Genomic DNA, 21,726 nt, shown 5'->3' with positions numbered 1-21,726 from the left:
CGATGTGGCAGAAGGAACCCAGGAGGGCACGGGATCTCCTAAACCACCTCCCTGCCAAAAAATGTTTGAAGAGCTTGGTCTGCCAAGGAGAACAAAAAATTTAGTACAGCAGCTGAAAGTTAATATGAGATAAGCAGGGTTAATATCCTTCAGAGCAGCTGAAAGAATATGCAAGAAAGTGGCTTCCTTAAAGGGAAATCTGAGCTTGACAGACAGGAAAATGGGGACATGGCTGAGGCTGGGCGACAATGGATAATTTAAAAGTGGTGGCATCAGGGAGCTGATAAGATTTGGAGCTCCCAGACACAGAAGAAACAAGCCAAGTGCAGACTTTAAAGTCACCTACTTCCAGCAAGTCCACTTCTGAGTTCATAATCAAAAGAACTGAAAACAAAGTCTCAAAAAGATATCTGTACACCCATATTCATAGCAGTATTATTCACAACAGCTAATGGGTGGAAGCAACCCAAGCGTCCACTAATGGATGAATGGATGAACAAAGTACGGCATATACATACAGTGGTATAATATACAGCCTTAAAAATGAAGGACATTCCGGCACAAAATGCAATGTGGATAAACCTTAAGGGCATTATGCTGAGTGCAATAAGCCAGTCACAAAAAGACAAATGCTGAATGATTCCACTTATATCAGGTACGGAGAGTGGTCAGATTCATAGAGATAAAAAACAGACTGGGGGCTGCCAGGGGCTGGGGGGAAGGGGGAAATGGAGCAACAGTGTTTACTGGGTACAGAGTTTGAGTTTTGCAGGACGAAAAGAGTTGTAGAGATGAAGGGTAGTAACAGTTGCGCCACAATATGAGTGTACTCAGTGCTGCTGACCCGTACACTTCAAAATGGTTAAGATGGTAAATGTTATGTGCATTTCGCTACAATAAAAAACAATTGGAAGGAGTGGATGTAGTCACCTACTACATCTATTTCCTGGCTTTGATACTGTACTACAATATATAAGACGTCACCACTGGGGTAAGCCAAATGAGAATACACAAATCTCTGTACTAGTTTTAAAACTTTCTATGAGTCTATAATTATTTCAAAATAAAAGTTTTTAAAAAGTCACCTACTAAGGGTGTCAGTAAAGAAACTCTTACATCCAGATGTTTCTGTGGCCCAGCTAACAGAAAGCTCCCCCTGTGAGCTGCTGGGCCTCAGTGCCCTCTCCAGCAATGACAACACCCTTTCTTCCTATCCTGGGTATGACATGTCTAAACTTGTGCCAAAACCCCAACATACTGCTCAGAATTTTAAGAGTGTGTTTGGTCCTTCGACCTTTACTGTTTATAATTTAAAAGGACTTTGCCATCCCAACACACATCCAGCATAAACATTTATCTCCAAAGAAGCTAAACAATCTGGGAAAGTATTTATTCTTGAGGCTGGAAATACAAAATACAGTACAAGGAAAGAGCTACCTGTTGAATGGCAGGGGGAAGAGGGGGGCAGGGGAGAGGGGGCTGGTGGTTGACTTTCTGATGCCATAGTGGGTTTGGATTCAGAGAAATCAGACCATTCTTCTCATTGATGGGGTTCAGGACACACTACCCCCAAAATTCAGCACCTTGGCATATTGAACATTTCAGCTGATGGAATTTGAGAAATCACATATTTGGGAAGAACTCTCTTACCTGCCGCTGAAGCAGGCCATAAGACCCTTATTAAGAGATGCCCTTCCTTAGCCCAAGAAAAGGAGCATCCTGAACTCCAACGTGGAGGGGAGCTGAAAGGAATACACATGCACAGGCCTTGCTAAGTTTCCTGTTTACTACACTTAGTTTATGCCCTTTGCCCTATCATATTTTTCCACAGCTTTCCACACTTCATCAAACCTACTATAAAAACACGCAGGTTTACCTCTTTCTTCAGCTCTTCATTTTCTATGAAGGCTCCTGAGTCATGTAAAATTTACATTAAGTACACTTGCGTGCTTTTCTCTCATTAATCTGTCTTCTACTACAGAGACCCAGCTGAGAATCTAGAAGGGCAAAAGAAAAAACAACCATACATTTCCTCTCCTACAACATTAAGCATGGGCATGCCCCTAATCTTTTCTCTCACCTCCATCTCCGCAATAACTTCAGCTGATGTGGATCAGGAATCCTCAATAGAGACCCAGTGGGCTCTCATGGATCCAGAGAAGCCAATTGAATACACAGGCATGCCCTCCAGTGACCTACCACTCAGAAGCACTCTCTGAAAGTTCAGAACACTTGAAAGTTATCGATATGCCTGGAGAGAAGTGACATGGAACATCTGGCTTCCTCCAGAACTGGCCAAAACAAGGCTTAGCTGTGAGGCATACCCAGCACTGGAGGCCTCTTGAACAGAGAAAAAGGGGCAGACTTAAAAAGATCAAAGAAGGGCCATGAGAGGTCAAAAAATACATCCAGAGGTCAGAAGAACTGGAAGCATAAATGTTTTTAGAACTCAACAATTGCTCTCCAAAAAGTAAATGTGTGGCAGGATAAGTAATTCAAGGCAGTCAATTAACTACATTTATGAACTGAGAATGCCAAGTGAAAACATTTGAGTCTATACAATTCTTCCAGATTGCTAGCTGTTAAAATAATATTTACCTGGTTCTCACCTATAATTAGGGATCAAGGCTGTGTCAAGGCAGAAAAAGCATTCTACTACATCATGTATTGATTTATGACACACCTATCTCATCTGAGATGGGGAGATCATTCATGCTTCCTGAAATATAGGTCATCAGTCAAATCTCTCAGAACATATTACAAAATAGAAAAGAAATGACATTTTTTAAAAAAAAAATGATATATTGTGCAGTCTTGTAGCCCTTTATGGTAGAGAAGTGTTCAAGACCCAGGCTTTGTTCAAGGCTGCCAGCTCTGGCATTCATAGCCCCCATGGTTTTTATTTATATGATAAAATAGAAGTTGTTCCTCTAGAATTGCTTTCCTCTTCACCTGTTCAAAATTAGCATTCAGTAATTCTTTCTACAGGTGTTTTGTATCCGATCAGTTCACAGCACCTCACAGTCTCAATCACCGAAAGGAAAACTTCACATGGTTAGCAGTTTAGGGCTATGGCTGAACATATAACAAAAAAAGACTGCACCAAACATTTAACAACTAAATTTTATAGTGTTGTTGCTTCCTGGTGTCTTGTTGCTCTGGTGCTGTTATTTACCTATTTTTTTTTTTAATTTTTTTGAAGATTCCCCCATTGCCTATCAAATTAAATATAAACTTAAGTCTGATATATTTTAGGCTACAAAATAAATCCAAAACCCTTTCCAGTCTCATAAACACGGCACTTCCTATTCAACTCCACTAACTTCAACAATAATAGCTAACACTTTTAAAGCACTTACTCTAAATCATACATTAAGATGTGTGAAATCCAAGAGTTTCACACATCTTAAATAATTTAACTTGATTTAATAATTTAATGAGGTACTATTATTATCACCCCTCCTCTATAGATAGAGGATGGGGGCCCAGAGAGGTTAGCGACTTGCCCAAGGTCACACAGCAGAATGCTGTAGAGCTGGGATTTCAACCCAGGCAGCCTGATGCCTGATCCTAAACACTTAACAGTTACATCCTTAAACTTGCCTGTTTTGTGGGTCCTTCTCTATCCTGCTTTTTGAATACCCTCCTAGAAAAAAATCCAAAAAAAAAATTGTCAAGGCCCATTTCAAATCCACATCTTTCCCAAAGCCTTCTTGGCTACTCCCATCGAATTAACGTCTAGCCTTCCTTAGAGATCACGCAGGATTTATGTCTTCATATCTTCTTGACGACCCTAAGTATATTCTGCTTTTATTTACTGTTGGGTTTTTGTCTTAGACCCTTCAGTAGTCTGTCAACCCTGAGCACGGAGACTAAACCGTCTTCATCCTCGCAGCCCAGGCACATCTCAGAGCCCCTGGAGCATCGAAGGCTCTGGATAAATGTGTTCAGTTAACAAACTTTCTTCCTTGTTTCCATCTGGCTTTTCCTGGTGCACAAAACAAAACTGAGTCTCCGGCTCCCAACAACATGAATATGTTTCCTCGATTACTCATCCTGCAATACATACTAAATACTTTTAGAACTGATACATGCATACTACCATGTTTTTTTTTTTAATCCACTAAGTTGAGTTAAAGACCTTTTTTGCAGCTTTTTGTTTTTAAACAGAAGTTTTTAGTCAAAGTGCTATGTTTAAAAGTTACCAAAATTAGCTCTTTCGCCCCATCAGAGCCACTATATTGTTTATTTAAAGTAAGTTTTGCCTGCTTTTGAGCTTCATGTAAGTAGGCGCATACAATTGTTACTCTTCTAGTGAAGTTACACTTTGCTGACCGGTCATGAGTATACACGTTTCTGTGCCTTTTTTTTCTTTTAAATATATCTTTATTGATTTCAGAGAGAGGAAGGGAGAGGGAGGAAGAGAGAAACATCAATGATGAGAGAGTCATTGATTGGCTGCCTCCTGCATGCCCCTCACTGGAGATCGAGCCCGCAACCCGGGCATGTGCCCTGACCGGGAATCGAACCCCGATCTCCTGGATCATACGTTGATGCTCAACCGCTGAGCCACGCTGGCCAGGCTCTAGTTTCTTTTGTTCACCATTATTCTTGAAGATTTATTCATGTTGTGAATAGCTGAAGGTTTTTCTCCCCATTGTTATAAAGTTTTCTGAATATACCATCCTTTATCCATTCTATTGATGATGAACATAGGTAATTTTATGTTTTTATTTATTGTAAATAAAGCTGCTATGAACATTCTTGTTTAAAAAAAAAAAAACTGAGTCTCAACTTTAGGGGATAAGATCATGCGGCCTGGCCTTAACGACAGTTGGGAGAAAGCCAAACAAGTATTCCCACATTTGTATAAAGCCATTTCAGGGAAAAGGGTAATTGGCTTGGCACTTGCCACACAGCTTAGGCGAATGTCGCAATAGTTGTACTTTTCACTAAGAGGTTAAAGACATAATCCAGCTTTGCATCTTCGTGAAAGCGAGTATGGAGTTTTTTCTCTAAAGTAAAAGAGGTTGGAGGGCAGGGAAGAAGAGGAAACCCTGGACTTTTTTCTCTTTTTTTAGGATACTCAGTTCAAGAAAAACTGTATAACTTTGTGTCAGGTGGCTGACTAGCTAAAGATGTTGGTTTGGCAGGTTCAAGTTACCAAGAAAAGAAGGCTCTGGTTACCTTGACAACACAGGAAACCTGGGGCTGCAGCATGTTTGACTCTAAATTTCCTTTTAAAGCCTTAGTAAATTTAGTACCATTTTATCAGAACTACATGCCTGAAACTTGTTTCTGTCATAACCACACCAAAAAACGGTTTTTCAGATAAACGTATCTTTTGTTTCAGGATAACATTACACAGCTTTAATAATTCTGGTACTCCAAATCTCCTATCTTGAGTTGCCTGAGCTGATTATCTCTACAGCCCAAAGTCCCTGAATAGTAGTCCCAATTCGGTTCCAATTGGCCCTAGGAAGATGGCATGGTGCACTTTCCTTTTTTTAGCAAGCACATTACAACTAGCTGTGGCCTAATGTTCAGATGCTGACTATTTTACTCTTCAGTAAAAACAAAAATTCCCAGAAATAGTAATTTGATGAGATCAAATTATTTCCTCAGCGATCTAGTCAGTTGCTGCTATTCCAAGGGAAACAGATGCCCTTGAATATCAGCCCGGCCCACAGCCCCGATCCCAGCCACCCTCTCACTCCTGCCTCAGTCTCCCCCAGCTCTTTACAGGTTTATGGGAAGGGCCTATTTTCAAAACCTCCAAACCTAGAATCTCTGGAGTACTACTCCCCTAAAAGCTCTGGGGGTCCCCTGTTTGGGATCCCCACACTCCACCCCCATCTGCCAGAAGCCCTGGGGCCTGGACCCTTCTCCTTTGAAGTACTAGAGACAGCATAATTTTGGCGGGCAAGTTAAAACTCAGGACAGACTTTCCTCCTAAAAAATGCTATAAGTGGTAGTTACACCTTGCTGACTGGTCACGAGTATATACATGTTTCTGTGTCCAAATGTTGCTGACCAGTCACAAGATAACTCGTGTCTGCCCTTACATTAATTTAAGTAATTTTAAACACCTTGCTGACCAAAGTAGCCGGCCACATGGGTGAGTTCTGGCTCAAAGTAGCTGGTTAGCAAGTTGTTAACCAGCTACTTGTATTCCTGTTGGTACCATAAAATATGAGCTATATAGAATTTTATAGACTGGCCTAACCACCCATTCATGCCTGATGTCACTCTTCCTATCAGTAACATTTTCTAAGCTTAAACCAGCTAAGTTACAAACTCTCAAAACCTACTACTAAGTTGGATTCTGCCCATATTTATAGTTTTTCAATGCACCTTTAACATTAGAAATTGCTTTATTTGTGTAGGATCATAGAGAGTCATTATAAATACAGCCTGAAGAAAATCACTTATTTTGCTTTTAAAAAGTCATTATGTTTGATGTACTAAATATAAAAGTAACATTTAATATCATTACAAGTTTTTAAATTTATTTTTTATGTTTTTTAAATTTATAACAAATCGAGTTATAAGCACAGAACTTAAAATGTCATCTCTTAGTTTTGGCTAGTTTATGATGTGAGAAAAATCTTAAGGTTAGTAGAAAACATTTATAACAAAGTTATACTTCTGAATTTAGTGTCTTCCCTGATGGGCCCACTCCCCCCCACCACCACCACCACCCCCTGAAAATGGGAGGACACTGATTTTCAGAAACAGAACAGGGCAAGTAAAACAGTATCAGAACATCTCCCAAACAGTCTACAACTTTTGGCATGTGGAGCATTTTCTATTGAGCCCCATTTTCTGGGTTTTCAGTCTCATATTTTCTGCTTCTTCGGTTGCTTTATTTTTATCAACTTCACAGACTTGTGAAAAGAGGATTTCTTCCCAGATCGAAACATGTTTATCTTTTCACATGTTTATTCCTGGGCATAAGTTCAAACTCATGTCTCGATTTTATGTTAGTATCTCTCAAACATGGAATGAGTTTCTCCTTCACAGAGTTCAGAAGCTAGAAAACTCTGATGCCAGAAAAAATAAAAAATAAAAACAAGAGAAGCCAAAGACTGGGCCAGCCTGAGCCAGGCCACCAAGCTGCCTGTGTGCCGAGCTTGTTTAGCTCCCAGGTTGAGCTCCTGGAGACTGTTCTGCTTCCTGCAGCACTTGGAAATATCTCTACTATATCGATCCCCCAAAGTGATGGATGCCTCTGCAAAGCAGTCAACACAGCACTAACAACCAAGGCTGACATTTCTGTCTTCGTGCTAGAAAAATGTTCTTAGTATATATTCTTGCAACATGTTCTGTGATTGATGCTTAATTGTTGCATTCATAAGAAATCCTTTGGCAGAGGCTGGAAAAAACAGAATGGCATAAGAGATTTCTCTCCACAGCTGGAGAGCAAGATCCTAGATGAGGAGGAGCCTGCACCTACAGGGAAATCAGGCCACAGGGGCATTTGAGTCTAGTATGACCAGCAAGGTGGTGACAACCCTATCCAGCATTAAAGAGGAATTAAAAGAGACTAAGCCTGATGTATAAAATCAGATCTGGCCTTGGGGTCCCACATCTGTCTCAGCACACCCTGTTCTTGAATAGACCCATATTTCATATAAGAAATGCTCTGTCATACTAGCTGGGGGTATACAACTTACTTGGGTGAATGGCAGAAAAGAGACATTGTGCTAATCATTCTATAGGTAGTTTATATTTACAAAGTATTTGAAGCATTTCAACAGATCAAATGGCTAAAAGAACTGGCTGTTGTTTTTCAAACCAGGGCTGGAGAAAGAGCTAGTTTGTCCAAATACCTCTACCTAAGGGAGTTGTAAATCAAGTCACAGGCAGAGTGACATATGGAATGTTAGCAAGGGCTAGGGGAAGGAGAAGCAGAAAGAGAAAAGTAACAGAAAACCCTGAGCATATCGCAGCCTTGGGAAATCTCACAGGCTTCTTTTCATGACAGGGTTTGAGGTATGTAGCATTTCTAATCTTATGGGGGTCTCAGAATCCTTTGACCTTGGCTTTCTCTGCCATGCACACCTGAAGGAATGCGTGACCAGGAGAACTAATAAGAAAGCTGATTGCCACACTCTGGTTAGAATCTGGTACAGCTGCCCCTGTTCCAGGAGTGGGAGTTATCTAATAAGTGAGACTAAAATCACTGTAGACATTAATTCAAGATGTCCAGGCTTCTGGTGAAAAAGAAATAACCGGGTCAACCTACAGAACCATATTCTAGTCTCTTCATAGGCAGTCTTCCCTGGATGACTTATCATATTAACATTATTTTATTCATCAATTTAAAAAAAAAACATTTTGCACTGGATCTTTACAATGTGCCAGGAACCATGCTAAGTACTTCATGTGCATTATCTCTTTAAATATGCACAGCAACTGCATGCAATAGGGGCCACCCCTCTGTCCACATGTGGTAGAATGTGTGCGAATATCAACCTGCAACCCTTTCTCCATTTGTCCCCCAGCTAAGAACAATGAGTGCATTCTACACCCACCCTCCTCAGTGTAAGGGTGTTACAGCAGAAATACAAAGAGAAAGAAAAGCCTATTTCCAGTTTCTAAATATATTTTTTAACTTGAAAATAATTTGAGAGAAAATGTGTTTTTATGAGGGTGTGATTTATTTTTAACTCTTATCTAAAAAAGTATAACAAAATTTAGTAATCTTCTATCCCACTCCTTCCCACTCTTCCCTAGCCTAAATCTGGAGTGACAATTTTTAACTCCTAAAGCTTATTTTTATATTTATTCTCTTATTCACAAATAATGTACTTAAATTGATTTCTCAATATTAAATACAGTATTTTCTATTAACTTCTCATTATGGTAGATAAACTTGTAGCTCTCCACACCACCACCTGTAGTATCCCATCTCCCACCTCTCAAAACAATTATATCATAAATTTTAGTTAAATCATATGTTATATTGGCACTATTTTAACTGTGGAAATACTGTTTCACTGCATGGCGAAGTAGTGTACTATGACTAAATTTCTTTTTTTGAAGAATTAATTATTAGTCTTTATTGACTAAAATTATGGTTTTTTTCCACCTAGTAGAATGTAGTCTCAAGATAGCAATAAAGATCAGTTATCAAAAAAAGAAAGTTATTGTTGGCACGACTGAGTTTGTGCTCTGAAATTTTATATCCACTCTACCTATTTTAGAGAGAGAAAAAATTGAAACTTAGAATATATACCTTGCCTAAATTCACACAGCTGTTAGGTGGTAAATCTAGAATTAAAATTTAAGACTGTTGCATTTAATGCCTATGTTCTTAAACACTCTTTTTCCCATGGAGATCATGCCAACACCCCAGAGGTGTTTTCCAAGAGGTTAGTCCCACCTGCAGAATCCAGTTACCTTTAAACCAGTGGTTCTCAAACTTTAATAGGCAAAAGACCAGAAAATTTGCTTTTCCTGTCAGCTCACAGGTCAAGTGACAGTGATGCTGCTGGGCCTAGACTGCTTTCTGAGAACCACTGGCCTAACTGAATCGGAATTCCTTCCTAAGGAGCAGCCATGCTCTCTGCTCAGTCAGGGCCATCTCATCCTGATGGGAAAAGAGCACAGGAGACACTCACTGCCTAGCCCAGCCCCAACCTTATATTATTCCCCAAAGGCCCCTAACTGAGCCATGCAGCCAGTCTGAAGTAGGGGAAAAAAGAATGATTTCCCCACCCCATTTTGAGTTTAGTTTTCAGTTAAAATGAGGCTCAGAGGCTCTAAAATACCTGCTTCCAATACAATATCTGAATCTGAAGGGCACCATTAGTAATTAGGAGAGTAACTAATTTCTTAAGGAAAACTCTCGGTATAAACCTAGAGGTGAGGAATGAGCCAGAAACGAAGACATCAAAGAACCTGGTTTCTGGCTGGTGGCTGTCCATTGACAATCAGCTGTTGATGGCCCCTGCAAAGCCATCAGTGCACAAGGAGCAAACCAGCTGCGAGGAGTGTCACCTCAGTGCCCCTCGTGTATGGAAGAGAAGTCAGCGAGTTTAACCCTGGGCCTAAACGAAGGCACCTTATCTGCCTCTTACCAAGAAAGAAGTCCATGACTCTATCTAGAAAAAAAGTCAGCATTTATGAAGGTCTGCATCCTGAAAGGAAACGTCCCAGAAGAAAGACAGTAATAAATAGAGCGGAAAGCTTGATCGCGAGTGGAGGCAGAGTCTTTGCTTCTGAAAAACATCAGAGAATTTACCAATTTAGACTAGACGCGTATTAAACTATCGGACCTTTTATTCTGTTCTGATTATCCTACTGAATAGATAATGCAAGCCTAGCAACACCTACCAAATTAACTATGGACTAAGAGCACTTCGCCCAAGTAAGGAGATGGGGGCTTATCCTTGTATTTACTCGGCACCCTAATCTTGGAACAGGCTCTAAACTGAGGCTCACTCTTCTAATAATAGACCTTCTTGACCAGGGAAAAAAGAGCCATACTCCAAAGCGGCAAAAACAAAAACCTTTCCTGAAATTGATGGTGTGTGTTTGTGCCCGCTATAAAGTCGTGACTGGTATGTCATCACAAATCAAGACAATAATATATGAAGTATTAATCATGGAGTCAAGATAGTCACAGCAGAGCATATGATTAACCACAAAACTCTTCCTATTTCCCCAGAAAGTATTTTATTTTTTCTCTTTCTGTATCTCCACACACACTACATTTGCTTGTTTGCTTTTTTACATCGGCTTTATCAAAGTAACTTAGTAATGTTTAGGAGAAGTGTGCTATATGACCTTGATGCAGTGATTGCTATAGCCTTTTAATAAATTTGACCACAATCTCCTAAGAGCAGGAGTTAGGTCTTGTTTACCTTTCTATCCCTGACACCTTGCACCACGCCAGGTGCTTAAAACAGAAGGTGGGCAAAAGTAGGTTTACAGTTGTTTGTATGGAAAACAGCACAATGACTAATAAATAATAATACTAGAATATATTCTGTGTTTCGCATACTCACAACTATAAACTGACTTTTGCCCTACCCTGTATATTTGTATTATATCAAGTGCCGACAGGACGTGAAGCAATTGCCACTCCACTGGTGGGAATGCAGAATGATATAGCCCTTCTGGGAAATGGTTTGGTAGGTTCTTATATTAAACATACATTTACTGAGTGACTCGGCAATCCCACTCTTGAGTATTTATCTTAGAATATTTATGGTCTCCGAAACACCTGTATGCAAATGTTTATAGCAATTCTATTCATATTTGCCAAAAGTTAGAAACAACTCAAATGCCCTTCAACTAGAAAATGGGTTTTAAAATTGTGGTGTATCCATACAATGGAATACTATTCAGCAATAAAAATAAACAAGCCACTGATACATGCCGTAACCTGGATGAATTTCAAAGGCATTACGCTAAGTGAAAAAAGCCAGTCTCAAAAGGTTACCTACTGTATGGTTCTATTTCCTTGACATTCTCAAAAAGACAAAACTATGGTGATGAAGAACAAATTAGTATTCTAGGAGTTGGGGCGGGGCCAGAATATGACTGTAGAGGTATATAGCACAGGGAGTTTTGGAGGGTGATGGAACTACTCTGTATGCTGATGTAGTGGTGGTAACATGAATCTATACATGTCTTTAAATTCACAAAACTGGCCCTAGCTGGTTTGGCTTAGTGGTTAGAGCATCAGCCTTTGAACTGAAGGGTCCCGGGTTCAATCCTGGCCAAGGGCATGTGCCTTGGTTGCAGGTGCAATCCCCAGCCCCTGTTGCGGGGTATGCAGGAGGTAACCAATTCACGTGACGATGTTTCTCTCTCTCCCCCTCCCACTCTCTCTAAAAAGCAATGGAAAAAATATCCTTGGTTGAAGATTAAATAAATAAATAAATAAATAAATTCACAGAGCTGTATAAAAAAAAGAAAAAAAGTCCATCTTATGTATGATATTTTTTAAGTTTGTTGAATACAAGTGAACTAAGTAGGTACATGTGAAGCTCTTTTTTAAAAAAAGTAAAGAAAATTTAGATAATAGGAAGTATAGAGGTAAGGTCGTCCCAGGATTGGTTTAGGGACTCGCTGAGACCCCCCGAGACATGGGCTTTTTCCATTTTCCTGCCTCATCATCTTCAGCAAGTTGGCTTTTCTGCATGTAGCACTGTTCCTCATTGCCAGATACCTGCATCAGTCCATGCAGTTCATTCAGGTACAACCCCAGCAAGCAGAAGAGACGCTATTTCTTTCCTCATGATTCTCTCTCTCTCTTTTTTTTTTTTAAGTCAATATTTTTTTATTGTGGTAAAATGTTCATAACATAAAATTTACCATTTTACTCATTTTAAGTGTGCCATTCAGTGGCATGAAGTACTTTCACATTGGTATGCAACCATCGCCACTATCCAGCTCCAGAACTTTCTCTTCATCTCACATTAAAACTCTGTACCCATTAAACACTAACTCCCCATTCCCTCCTCCCACCAGCCCTTGGCAGCCACTGTTCTTCTTTCTGTCTCTATGAATTTCACTGTACTAGGTATCTCCTATAAGGGGAAGCATGCAATGCCGGTTCTGTTGTGACTAGCTTATTTCACTTAGCACGATGTCTTCAAGGTTCATCCATGCTGGGGCATGTACCAGAATTTCATTCCTTTTGAAGGCTGAACAATATTCCATTGTTTGTATATACCACATTTTGTTTATCCATTCACCTATCAATGAGCATTTGGGTTGTTTTCACCTTTTGAACTATTGTGAATAAAGCTGCTATGAACACCGGTGTTCAAATATCCATTTGAGTCTGCTTTCAATTCTTTCAAGGATATGCCCAGAACTGGAATTGCTGGATCAAATAATTCTATGTTTAATTTTTTTGGAAAACTGCCATACTGTTTTCCACAGCAGCTGCACCATTTTACATCCCCACCAGCAACCCACAAGGGTTCCAATTTCTCCACATCATGGCCAACACTTGTTTTCTGGGGGGAAGGGGAGAGCTATAACAGTCATCTATTGAGTGTGAGGTGGTATCTCACTGTGATTTTTATTTGCATTTCCTAATAATCTGTGGTGTTGAGCATCTTTTCATGTGCTTATTGACCATTTATAGATCATCATTGGAGAAATGTCTATTCAAGGCCTTTGCCCATTTTGTAATTGAATTCTTTTATTTATTTTTGTTGTTGTTGAGTTCTTCATATATTCTGGATATTAATCCCTTATCAGATATGTGATTTGAAAATATTTCCTCCCACTCTGAGAGTTGGCTTTTTACTCTGTTGATAGTGTTCTTTGATACACAAAGTTTTTAATTTTGATAAAGTCCAATTTACCTGCTCTTTTCTTTTGTTCCCTATGCTTCTGGTGTCATAGCCAAGAAATCACTGCCAAATCCAATGTCATAAAGCTTTGTCCTGTGTTTTCTTTTTAAGAACTTTATAGTTTAAGTCTTACACTTAGGTCTTTAATACATTTGATTTTTGTATATGGTATTAAGTAAGAGGAAGATCTTATTTTAACATTTTATTTAATTTTTATTTAGCATCATATTTAAAAGAATTATTCAAATATTAAATTTATCTTTAGAAACTCTTTAAAATATTTCCTAAGTTTACCTAACACATGGTATCTTAACACACTTCTCACAAATTGTCTCAATACTGAATTATTTGAAAAGCAATTCTTACCAAAGGGTACATCCATGTATTCCTCTATGATCTATCCAATAGAACTTCCTGTAATAATGGAAATTTCTCTGCATAGTTCAGTACAGTAGCCACTAGCCACATGTAGCCATTGAGTAATTAAAATATGACTAGTGCACCAGAGAAATTGGATTTTTAATTTTGTTTCATTTTAATTGATTTAAATTTTAAAAAACTTGTATGGCTAGTGGCTAACAAAGTGGATAGTGCAATGTCTGTAGATGATTCTTTGTTTTTCCCCCCAGAAAATTATATACTTGGCCTGTATTATTCTAGCTTTTCACACAAAAGCCTTGGAACCGCAAATTAATAGTATATCCTTATTTAAGAATAGATATATGAAATGCCATAGAAAAATGTCCTTCAATTTCCTGTAGAATTGCTATTAAAGAAATCATATTTCATCATAGTCTCTGTTCCCTTAATAAATGTTCTTTGTGACTGAGTCCTCTCATATCCAGTATTTTCAAAACATGTTTTTAATCTCTTGGCAATAATACATTGTGCTTCCTTGAACTAAATAATAAGGTCCTTATAATCTTTCATTTTTCCTTTCTTTTCTTGGTTGCCAAGAAACTCAGGACTAAGAAGTACTTTTATTTTTATCTTTAAGATTTTTTATTGATTTTTAGAGAGAGGAAAGGAAAGGAAGATAAAGAGAAACATCAACATGAGAGCAAAACATGGATTGGCTGCCTCCTGCACGTCCCTCAGCCAGAATCAAGCCTGAAACCTGGGCATGTGCCCTGACGGGAATCGAATCAGCAACCTTCGGGTGCATGAGGAGATGCCCAGCCAACTGAGCCACACCAGACAGGGCTAAGAAGTACTTGTTGGTGAATTGTAATTGTTCCTCCTAAACATAGTTTTCTAATGGAATCATTTTCTCCCCTTCTCCATTCTATGCTCCCACAGACTGCATTAGCTGCTTGTAATCTTCTACTTTGTAGTGATTTGTTAGTGTCTGTTTCTTTTATTTCCTTTTGGAGCAATAGCTAGCCAGATATATAGTGATGTGGCAATTTCAACCTCAGCACCACTCAGCTACAAATAGAAAAGGCAACTTCCTTTTCTATAACCATTCATTTTGTCTAATGAGTTCCCATCCTTCTAGGTAGTGGCCAGGGAGGGGGAGGGCTATTTAAACTTGACAGTTCTAGGTGTCTCAGCCTCATCATGTTGATATAATACATTTCAGTTAGGTCAGCATCTTCTGGGTCAGTGTTTCATTTTTCCTCTGCTTGTGTAATAGGCTGAATAGTGCTCCCCTCACCCCCATCCCTCCAAGTTCATGTCTGCTTGGAGTCTATTAATATAATCTTATTTCTTCTTCTCCAAGAGACCTCAAAATGGAGAACAGGGCGTAATAAGCCTGCTCAGCTTCCAGCTTCCCTCTCTCCCCACCTAAAACCAGCACCACAGCCAGGATGCTGATCCAAGGAGGGAAGTCAGGACTCAGGTGTCTGACGCTGGCTTCCTCTGCCTCTGGATTCTACATCGTGGGACTGAAAGGCACCAGCTTCTCCTGTTTCCCACGTATTTCATAGCTGTGGCTTATACAAAAGCCTACCGTTCAAGTCTCCCAGCTTTTGCTGCATTAAGGGGAGCTTAAGAAACTTAGAAAACACTTCCTCTATTTCAAAGTCTGATTTTCAAGTCTTGCTATGAACTCAAACATCCCATTTTGGATATCAAACACAACGTTGATTCATTCTTTCTTTTTGCTTTTCTGTGTAATAATCTTAATCCTCCCCAAGACAAGGAAATGCCCCTGGCAGAGTAGGTGGGAATTCACACAAGCACTAAAGGCAGACAAGCGAGCAAAAATATGTTTATAATGGATGGATGGATGGATGGATGGATGGATGGATGGATGGATGGATGGATGGATGATAGATAGATAGAGTTGATAGATGATAGAGATAGATGATAGATAGATGATAGATAGATAGATAGATAGATAGATAGATAGATAGATAGATGATGATAGATGATGATGATGATAGATAGATAGATAGATAGATAGATAGATAGATAGATGATAGATAGATAGATAGATAGATAGATGATAGATAGATAGATGATAGATAGATAGATAGATAGATAGATAGATAGATAGATAGATAGATAGATAGATGATAGATAGATGATAGATAGATAGATAGATAGATAGATAGATAGATAGATAGATAGATAGATGATAGATAGATAGATGATAGATAGATGATAGATAGATGATAGATAGATAGATAGATAGATAGATAGATAGATAGATAGATAGATGATAGATAGATAGATAGATAGATAGATAGATAGATAGATAGATAGATATAGATAGATAGATGATAGATAGATAGATAGATAATATAGATAGATAGATGATAGATAGATAGATAGATAGATGATAGATAGATAGATAGATGATAGATAGATAGATGATAGATAGATAGATGATAGATAGATAGATAGATAGATAGATAGATAGATAGATAGATAGATAGATAGATAGATGATAGATAGATGATAGATAGATGATAGATAGATAGATAGATAGATAGATAGATAGATAGATAGATAGATAGATGATAGATACATAGATAGATACATAGATAGATACATAGATAGATGATAGATAGATACATAGATAGATACATAGATATGTAGATAGAAAGATATTTTATATTAGCCTCCTTATGGGAAGATAGGAAGAAAATAAATTTCACTCCTTAATTTTAGGTGAATTAGTTTTGGCTCTTGAAAGTGTTGTTGAGAGTTTTTAAGGAACTGAATTATCCAAAAGTAGTAGTCCATAAATAGCACATTTTAAGAATGTACAACCTCCCTGGAAAGAAAAGACACAAAATGTACACCTGTAACCCATAAGAGGCACATAGGGGGTCTAGAGTGAGAACATCAGTTCCAAAGGCCAGATATGACAACCTGCTGACTGCATATGTAAGGGATGGAAAAAAGACCAGAGGAGCTGGGTGGAGGGACCAAGTTGAGAGAAGGAGGGAGTACAAGTGGATGGATAAGCCAGCTGGAATCAAGCACTGTAAGTTGAGGACCTGGCATGTGATTTGATTATAAAGACCCGCTAAAAATTATTTACCCAAGTGTAGGCTGTGCTGTTCAATACAGTAGCAACTAACCACATGCAGCTACTTAAATTTAAATTCATTAGTCACAGTTCAAGTATTCAAGAGACAACAGGTACCAATAGCTACTGTATTAGATAGTTTCTAACAGAATAGGTAATAATAAGCAAGTCCCACAAGGCAGTGCTGCATCAAAAAGCATTCCTTCTTACCTACTGACATTAGCTTTCCATTTTTAGCATCAGGGAGTAATCTAACACCTAAAAGTGATTCACCTCCTGCCTTCTGAGACAAATTTTGATGATAAATTCATTAGTAAAATTTCTTTTTATTTCCCTTCCAAGCCACAGTCCACAGGTATGCTGGAGCCAGCTCAAGCCGGCCCCTGATTAGCTGATTGTTAGATTTTTTTTTTCCAGGAGTTTTGCAAGCCAGTTACTAAACATAACCATTATTAAAAATTAAATTATATAAACTTACAATTAAATAAATTATGTTAAAAACAAAGGTAATAAATATTCAAGCCTATTTTCTAGCTGTTTTCCACATTTTACTATTACCTATGCTGTGGAGGTTACTTACATCTGTCATATCTGTAAGGGAAAACAGTATATGCTGGCTCGCTGCAGCACAGCTCTTCCCAGCTCCACACTGGCAACTTGAAATCTGCCATGCTGGGAATGTTGACACTATGGAAATGGGCAACCACTAAAAGTAAGCTTTGTCCCCCAGAGTGCCAGTTGCTAAACATTTATGAGAATGCCACACTGTTTTCTGGCAATTTGTTATCCATCAAGTATTTTATATTAAAACTATATGACTTGAGAGTATCAACAAGATGGCGGCGTAGGTAACAGCTGCACCTGCCGCCTCCCGCAACCACATCAAAATTACAACTAAAATACAGAACCACCGTCACTCAGAGCCTCCTGAGATCTGGCTGAACAGAAGCCCCACAACCAGGGAACTGAGGAAGCACCGAGACTGGTAGGAGGGGCGGAGACGCAGGCGGATCGGGGCTGAATCGCGAAGACACGGCCGCGGACCCACACCCGGTGCCACGGTTGAAACCCGGGAGGGAATCTCGGTGGCAGAGGTTCCCGGAGGAGGGAGGGGTCCCAGCCCCACATCAGGCCCTCAGCCCAGGGCTCCAGGCCCGGAAGAGACGTCCCCACAACTCCGGGCTGTGAAACCAGCAGGGACTGTCCCTGAGGGTCGCGGAGGCTGCGGGAGCCCCAGCAGCTCCTCTAAAGGGCCCGGCACGGACTCACTCGGACGCTCCCTCTGAGCCCAGCGCCGGGCAGCAGCCTGAAAGGAGCTGGGACACTCGGGGAGGAACTAACCTGCCTGAAGTCGGGGCGAGAGGTGGAGGGCGGCTTCCTCCCAGGCAGAAGGGCTGGCAGAGGCCGTTGCTCCCTTGGCGAGTCCTCCCCACACACAGCCGGCAGGCAGGCGCCATATTTGAATCCCCAGCACCTGACTCTCACCTTTGGCCCCGCCCCGTGATTCTCGGAGGCCCCGCCCCTCCCCACCTGCAGCTCATCCAGGCCATTTCCAGGGGCTTTTCTGTGCAAGTGGCCTCTCCAGCCTCATGCTTAGGACTTTCCTAAAGTCTCTCAAACAAGCAGCAGCGGGCCCCATACAACTTGACAAGTGGCCCCAGGCCTGGCACTAGCAGCAGCCTGCATTGGCTCATAGCTTGGCCTCTCCTGGACAACGCCAAGCCCAGCACAAGTAGCAGCCAACTACGGTTTGCTGTGTAGCTCATGCTGGGTGGCCCTGGGCAAGGCACTGGCACCTCCCAAGAGGCCTCAGAGACAGTGCACCTGGTGCTCAGACTTGACCACGCTGGATTACAGCCCTACCACATCCACGAGTGACACTCAAGGGGCGCACTTGGTGAACACCAAAGGTCCACTGAAGTAAATCCTGCTCCATAGGGGTGTCTCAGCAGCTCTTTGGCTGTCGTTGCAGCTGGTCCTCACAGCTGATTGGCCTGGGGGTCAGTTCCTCCCAGGGACGCCAACAGCAACCAAGGCTCAACTACAACAGGACAGTGCACACAGCCCACACAGGGGAGCACCTAGAAGGCCCAGCTCAGGTGACTGGGGAGGCTGAGCCACTGAACCCTACAGGACACCTACTACACAAAGCCACTCTACAAATTCCAGGAGACATAGCAGCTCTACCTAATACATAGAAACAAACACCTGGAAGCAGCCAAAATGTGGAGGCAAAGAAATATGTCACAAAGGAAAGAACAGAAGAAATCTCTGGAAGAGGAACTAAATTAAGTAGATCCAAGCAAGCTAACAGATAGAGAGTTCAGAATACTGGTTATAAGGATGTTTAAGCAGACTGTTAGAGAAATAACTGAGAAAACTGATAACATAATAAAGTACCAATTTGAAATGAAGGCTACAGGAATGAAAATGAAGAATAATTTACAGGGAATCAACAGTAGAGTAGAGGATGCTGAGAATCAAATCAGCAATTTGGAACATGAGGAAACAAAAAACACCCAACCAGAAGAGCAAAAAGAAAAAAGAATCCAGAAATATGAAGATAGCATAAGGAGCCTCTGGGACAACTTCAAGAGGCCCAACATTCATAATATTGGGGTACCAGAGGGGAAGAAAGAGACCAAGGAATTGAAAACCTATTTGAAAAAATAATTACAGAAAACTTCCCCTACCTGGGGAAAGAAATAGACTTACAAGTCCAGGAAGCACAGAGGGTGCCAAAGAAGAGGAACCCAAAGAGGCCCACAGCAAGACACATCATAATTAAAATGCCAAAGGTTAAAGACAAAGAGAGAATCTTAAAAGCAGCAAGAGAAAAGCAGTTAGTTACCTACAAGGGGGCACCCATACGACTGTCAGCGGATTTGTCAACAGAAACTTTGCAGCCCAGAAGGGAGTGGCAAGAAATATTCAAAGTGATGAAAAACATGGAACTACAACCAAGATTGCTCTACCCAGCAAAGCTATCATTTAGAATTGAAGGTCAGATAAAGAGCTTCTCAGACAAGAAAAGCTAAAGGAGTTCATCACCACCAGACCAGCACTACAGGAAAAGTTGAAGGGTCTTCTTTAAGAAGAAGCTAATGAACAAAAGACTCTGATGAACTAAATAAATCCAGAGACATTGACGCATGCAACAGACAATCATATTTCAGAGGAAAGAGGGAAGGGGGGTGGAGGGTGGGAAGAGATTAACCAAAGAAGTTATATGCATAACCCATGGACACAGTTAATAATGGGGTGAAGGCCAGGAAGGGGGTGGGAGGGAAGTGGAGGGGATCAATTGGGGGCAAAAATGGGAAACCTGTAATACTCTCAACAATAAAGATACATTTAAAAAGTAAAAAACAAAAAACTATATGACTTGGTTCCTGGAATAAAAACTACTGAGCAAAGAATTAGTATCAATTTGGCTACAGATGACCATCAAGAATTGTTTTTAAGTATTTACTATATGTCACCAAGATTCAGACATAGCTAGATAAATATCTTCACTATGCCACTTACCAGGCTGTATGTCCCCAATAAACTCAGTCAACTTCCTAATTGTGTGTCCTCAATAAAGCTAGTGAACTTAACCTCTCTGAGCTGAGCCAAGGACTCTTTGAACAGAATGATAAGAACCTCATAGAGTTCTTTTGAGGAATATACAAGAAAATGTATGTAAAGTCCCAGGTACATAATAGCTCATGAGCATTTGTCCTCTCTTCCATTGCTGTAGGGTTTTGCAAAATACTAAAGAAGTTTAAGTCATGTCTTACTGCCACAAGAGATAACAATCTGGTACAAATAAAAAAGAGAAATATATATATATATACATACACACACTGTCTATATTTAATATATATGCATATACACTATATTAAACATTATATATGTGTTTAAATATTTAATATACAGGGGTAGGCAAAAGTAGGTTTATAAAGAATTCTGTAAACTATACAAACAACTGTAAATCTACTTTTGCCCTCTAGATGTATAGTGTTTAATATATTTAATTCTAAATTGCATGCTGCCTTGGTTTGGGTTCTCCCAAAAGTAGAGCCTGAGATAAGATCTTTTGGTGCAGGTATTTTGGGGGTGAGGTGATTCCAAGAAGCAAGAGTGAGAAAGCAGGGAGAGTAAGACAGTGAAGGAGGAATTAACCATAAAAGGGAGCATTATCAAGATCACTGCTATATGCAGAAAAGATTCTGGAGGCAGAAACATCCAGAAAGTTCCCCAGAATTGTCCACCTAAAGGATGAGAAGATGAGGCATGTATCCACCAGCTCTCAATTCTCATTGGTGCAGATGCTTCCTTCAGTTTCTTTTGTTGTTTATTTTTATTGATTTTTGTCTTTGTTTTTTTTTAGAGAGAGAGAAAGGGAGAGGGAGAGAAACATCGATGTGAGAAAGAAACATTGATTGGTTGCCTCTTGCATGCCTCCTACCAGGGGGTCGAGTGCAACCTGGGCATGTGCCCTAACCAGGAATCGAACTGGCAGCCTTTCATGCATGAGATGATGCTCAACTGAGCCACACTGGCCAGGACTCCTCCAGTTTTTTGTTTGCCTGTTCTTAAAACAGCTTTATTGTGCTTCATCATTATAATTTACATATCATACGATCCACTCATTTAAAGTGCACAATGAAAAGGTATAGTTCACAGATTTGTACAACCATCACCACAACCAATTTTAAAACATTTTCATCACTCCAAAAAGAAACCCTATACTCATCAGCAATTATTCCCCATTTTCCCTAACCTCTCTCCTCATCTCCAGCCTTAGGCAACCACCAATCATCAATCTACTTTCCATCTCTATGGGTTTGCCTATTCTGAATATCCCATATAAATGGAATCATACAACACGTGGTCTTTTGTGTTGACTTCTTTAACCTAGTATATGGTGTTTAA

This window comes from Miniopterus schreibersii (genome assembly GCF_964146895.1).
Source record: "Miniopterus schreibersii genome assembly, chromosome: 1".
In the NCBI taxonomy this organism is placed as follows: Eukaryota; Metazoa; Chordata; class Mammalia; order Chiroptera; family Miniopteridae; genus Miniopterus; species Miniopterus schreibersii.
Note: the sequence above shows the minus strand (reverse complement) of the source record.